The sequence below is a fragment of the Lipotes vexillifer genome, unplaced genomic scaffold (assembly GCF_000442215.2).
Source record: "Lipotes vexillifer unplaced genomic scaffold, Lipotes_vexillifer_v1.1 scaffold545, whole genome shotgun sequence".
In the NCBI taxonomy this organism is placed as follows: domain Eukaryota; kingdom Metazoa; phylum Chordata; class Mammalia; order Artiodactyla; family Lipotidae; genus Lipotes; species Lipotes vexillifer.
Window position 1 is genome coordinate 1224093 of NW_006779129.1, and position 4779 is coordinate 1228871.

The window sequence follows — 4779 nt, forward strand, 5'->3', positions numbered from 1 at the left end:
ACACATTGGTCAGCATTGAAAGACCAGAGACTGAACCACGTTTGTGGGAAGTTAGCTCATGACGAAGGTAGCAGTTCATGTCGGTGAAGAAAGGATACCTTTCTCAGTGAATGATGATGTGACAATCGTCGGTGCGTCTGAAAAAAGAAAATTATAAACCGCAGCAGCACACAGGGCCCAAGCCGAAGGCGCCCTTCCTCGCAGCCCCTGGCAGCTTCTCCACTTCTTGCCCAAGCTCGGAACCTAAGGTGAGCCTGGACCTCCAGCACCTATAGAGACAAGGCTGAGCGGGGGTGGCGACACGACCTGATGGAGAAGGTAGATTGATGCGGGGACACGGGGATGCGATGGCCGGTTACCACGACACCAGTGACAGCCACTCCATCTGGGGTGAGGAGGGAACAGAGGGAAGGAATGGGGACCATAGTGGGGGTCACCTGGGGGGTCTGGGGGGGATTGTGTCTCAGCTGCAATGTCTCGGGACAAAGGCCACTCCACCCCCTGTCCAAGTTCTCAAGGGCTGGTCTAAAAGCCGCCCCCCAAAGTCCACCCTCTGAGTTTCTGGAACTCAGCTGGAAGAATATGCAATCCAGGCCAGACCGAGAGCCCAAGCTAAACAGGGCAGGGGTCACGTGGAGCTGTCACCCCATGCTCTGCGGTAGGGCCTCCACGAAGATCCCTGTTCTGCCTCATTCCAAGGAGGAGCCCCAGACCCCCCTCCTGGCTCTGCCTGTGCTTCCGTTGACACAATCATCTGAGAGAACCCCGCCCTCCCAACGTAAATAAGCAGCCTGTTAGATAAAACAAATTACGCACTTTTTGACATTTGCCGGTGTTTTTATCCCAGAAAGGCTGTAGGACAAATTCTCCCAGTCCCCTGGCCCCCACCACCTGGTAGCCCTCTGCTTGGGGGAGACACGGTTTCCCACCGCTGCAGCCCACCTCCCAGCTGGGCCGGAAGGGAGGGTCCCATGCAGACACAGATGTTTTCGGGGTCCTGCCCCCCAGCAGAAAACCCACTCCTGAGGCATGAACAGGGATCCGGCATCCAGAGCCAGAACTGGGGACCCAGAACGTGACTAAATAACTTTCTGAGTCACCTGTGTTGGGGGTGACCAATTTTTGTTTCCATGAACTGACATGGCGCAGCCTCTGTTTTTGGGGGACGTGACAGGCTGACTTTCACGCTGGGTCTAGCTTCCCCCAACTGCACCCCAGGAAGGAGAGGCCCTTCCATCCCACGGAAAGGCCAGGTGGGGAACTCAGCTGGAAGAATATGCAATCCAGGCCGGACCGAGAGCACAAGCGAAACAGGGCAGATGTCAGCTGATCTCAGGAAAAGATATTTCCTGATCAACTGTCCAATAACACCAGCTATTCCACAACACCTGGTTCTTTCTAGCCCCCAGCCAGGGGGCTTCTGAGGCTGCAGCATCCCTGCAGAGTGGCCAGCGGGACAGCACCTCGTCACGCTCTCACTGTGGACCCCAGGCAAGCCCCAGGGCACCCTTCCTGCACGTGCTGTGAGCCGCCACCCTGGAGGGCAGGCCCCTCTGTGGGCAGGCCACCCAGGGATGCTGGGCCCACGTGCTGACCACAGGAATCCACACACCCCCAGGAAACCCCCGGCAGCCTCACAGCTTGGTCACCTGGTGGCCTGGGTCACGCGGGCACCTCGGCTGTCCCACTAGGGAGGTCCTGGCAGGCGACCCCCAGGTGCTTCTGTTAAGAAATGCTTCTGGCACATGGCCTATGGCCACAGGGCCCAACCCAGAAGCTCCCTGCCCAGAACTGACTCCAACAGCGGCCAGCTGCCCTGTGCCCGTCCAGGGACAAATGCCAGGACTTTGTTTCCAGGAATCGTGATGAGCAAGGTGGGCAGGATTCCACACTAAGTCCCGAAGCTCGTAACACGTGGATCTGGTAACTCACTCTGTGCCCTGGAAAGCATCGGTGAGAAATGTGTGTATTGGGGTGTCTGCGACCCCAGGAGAGCTGCTCCTCGGGATCCCGGGACCCTCACCAAGCCTCAGGCTTCTCAGGGGTGGGGCCTAAACATCCAGTCTCCTCCGTGGGAGGAGGCTGCCCGTGTCCTGCATCCAGGTTCACGTTATTGCAACCTTGGCATGTTCTCGTCACTGGCTGCCTATCCTGCTCCCGGCGCCCGGCCCCGCCTTGTTCTCACTGACCCTCAGCGCCCCTACCCGGTGCAGGGCCAGGCAGCCCTGAGGCTGCCCTTCCCCTGTCACCTTCTGCCCCCACCCCTGGGCTGCCCCCAGGTGGTCTGGGGGTGTTTGTGAACGTGGTCAAACTGTGGACACGACTAGACAAAGCTGGGGGCGGTGCAGGGCACTGGGCTCCCCCCAAAGCACCATCTGCTCCCTTCTCTGAAAAGGGACCTCCCCCGACCACGGCCATCTGCTCGGAGCAGGGTCCCCAGCTCTGGGCAGGGACTCACCCTGGAATCTGGTTTCCAGAAGAATCTCTCCAACCCCCTTTGGAGATTCCTAGCTTGGAGTTGCTCTTGTGTCTTCCCCACCAGTGCCGGGACCCAGGGTGCCCAGGGCTGACCCTTCTGAGACCTGGGGAGATGAGGCCCTGGGTCCCAGCAGGGGTCGAAGCACCGGCTTGATCAGGTGTGGCCCCAGAACTCACAGGACACACTTGCCTGGACCCCACACCAAGGGCCTTCCTTCTCCCACCTCAGGTGTGGATCCTGGCCTCCTCTTTGCGGTCCACTGACTGGGCCATGGGGCCTGGAGTAGCTCTTGGGTTCGCTGGGCAGGGAAGACTTGGGCCAGATGGACTCACCTGGCTCCCCTGCTGGGCCCAGCTCCAAACCGGCTCCTTCCTGTGTCTGGAGGCTCCCAGGAGCCTCAGGGCGGGGCCCTTCCTCTAACTGCCTCCACGCCCTCCGACAGCCTTGGGGAAGGACTCTCTTGCCCTCTTGTGGCCAAGACGCTGTGGGCGTACAGGCTGCCGGTGGAAGGTGGACGCACCTGGGGATGGAGTGAAAGGAAGCACTTTCTCAGAGGTGAGGGCTTCAGAAACTTGACACCCAGTTAACAAACCTTAACCACTGGAAAGAGTATGGTGCAGGCAGAAGAAAGAACCTACTTTCAATTATTTGTCTAAAGATTTTTCTTTTTTTCTCTTAAAGACTCATAAAACCTCTCCTGGGTCATTCCTGGTAAAGATCATAATCCAGGGATCAACCAGGAGATACAGGAGGAGAGAGGAGGGGAGAGAGGGGGGCCCATGGAGAGGAGGTGCCCCTCCCTCAGATAACGAACTGGGCAGCAGTATGCCTGGCACCAGGAGCCCCAAGGCGCCCCGCGGGGCTCTCCTGTCCCCAGGACTCTTCCACTAGGGGGTGTTTCCAGAAGAAACAATGGTGGCGGGGCCAAAGAGGGCCCCTAGACCCTCGCGAATAAACAGCAGGGCAGTCACCATGCTGGCCCCAGGGTTCTGCAGCAGGGCCAGGGCCTGCACTGGAGGTCACAGGTCTTCCGGCAGCTCTGTCCCAGCTGGAGCTCCAGCTCCCAACGTCCAGTGGGAGGGGCGGGGGCCGCCCTGGTCTTGTAGCCCTTGCTGGGGAGCGTTGATCTTTGGTTGCCGGGTGTTTCGTGACTCTCTCTCTAAAACCTGCTTTGGCTTCAGTTTGGGTCCAGAGCAACAGAAAAAGTGTATCCTTCATCCCTTTGCATTCAAATCTTTTCAAAAGAGCAAATATTTGCCCACAAAAATACCTGTTGCTCTTCCGACATGGCCCAAATGCCCAGCAGTGTGGGCAGTGGACTCCTGGGCAGCGATGGAGAGGGCCCAGCTGCCTTTGGCCACTTGTGGCCCGGTGTGGCTGCAGCGCTGTGGGCACCCGGCGAGAAGGGCCAGGCAGGGAATCCCACCTTGCAGACCTCTGTGCTCTCAGGGGTGAGGGAAAGGCCCTCCCTTTCCCGGGGGGTCGCATACAGGCCGCCCATCCTGGAGAGAACATGATCGTCTGTAAGGGGGCTTCAGTCTTGTCCAAGGGAGGAATGTGGGTTTTGCTTGTGTCCCTGGAGAGGGGAACTCAGGGTGCTGGGGGGTTGCACACTGGAGGCTTCTGAACTTCCCAGAGCCCCCGTGGTGGTCTTTCCCGGGCCAGGGGGCTGTAGGGGCCTTGGGGCCAGGCCTGATCTGTGGCAAGCGAGCAGGTGTGGAAGCTGGTTTCGGTCTGCATATGGCCCCCCAGTGCCCTCATCAGAGAGTGAAGCCCTGACAGGCAAGGTGGCTGCACTGGCTGGAGTCGCTGGGACCCATCCGTCGGGCGGGCCTGCCGGATCTGCGGCTCAAGTAACCCACCTGGCCAGCCGTGTGGGCCTGGGGTCAGTCCTCTGGCTTGCCCTTCCGCAGCCCGCACGCTGACCCTGTGCGCGTCCGGCGCGAGGGGAAGCAGCGGAGCCCATGCGGAGGCCCGCGTGTCCAGCAGGTGAAGGTGTCTGCGCCCCACGCCGCGTGGCCCCGCCCTCGGCGCCAGCCTCGCCCCGGCCTGTACCCGGCGCGGCCTGTACCCGGCGCAGCCCGCAGGAGACGTCGCCGCAGCCCCGCCCCCGTCTCGGCCCCGCCCACATCCCGGCCCAGTCCACCCGCCCATCAGTCCTGCCCCCTCCCCTCGGCCGGGCCCCGCCTCGGCCCCCAGCGGCTCCGCCCGTTCTGCCGTAGCAACGCCCCGACTCGGGATCAAGCAGGACTCACGCCCTAGGTGGGCCCCGTGGCGTTGCCGTGGTACAGACGACGCTC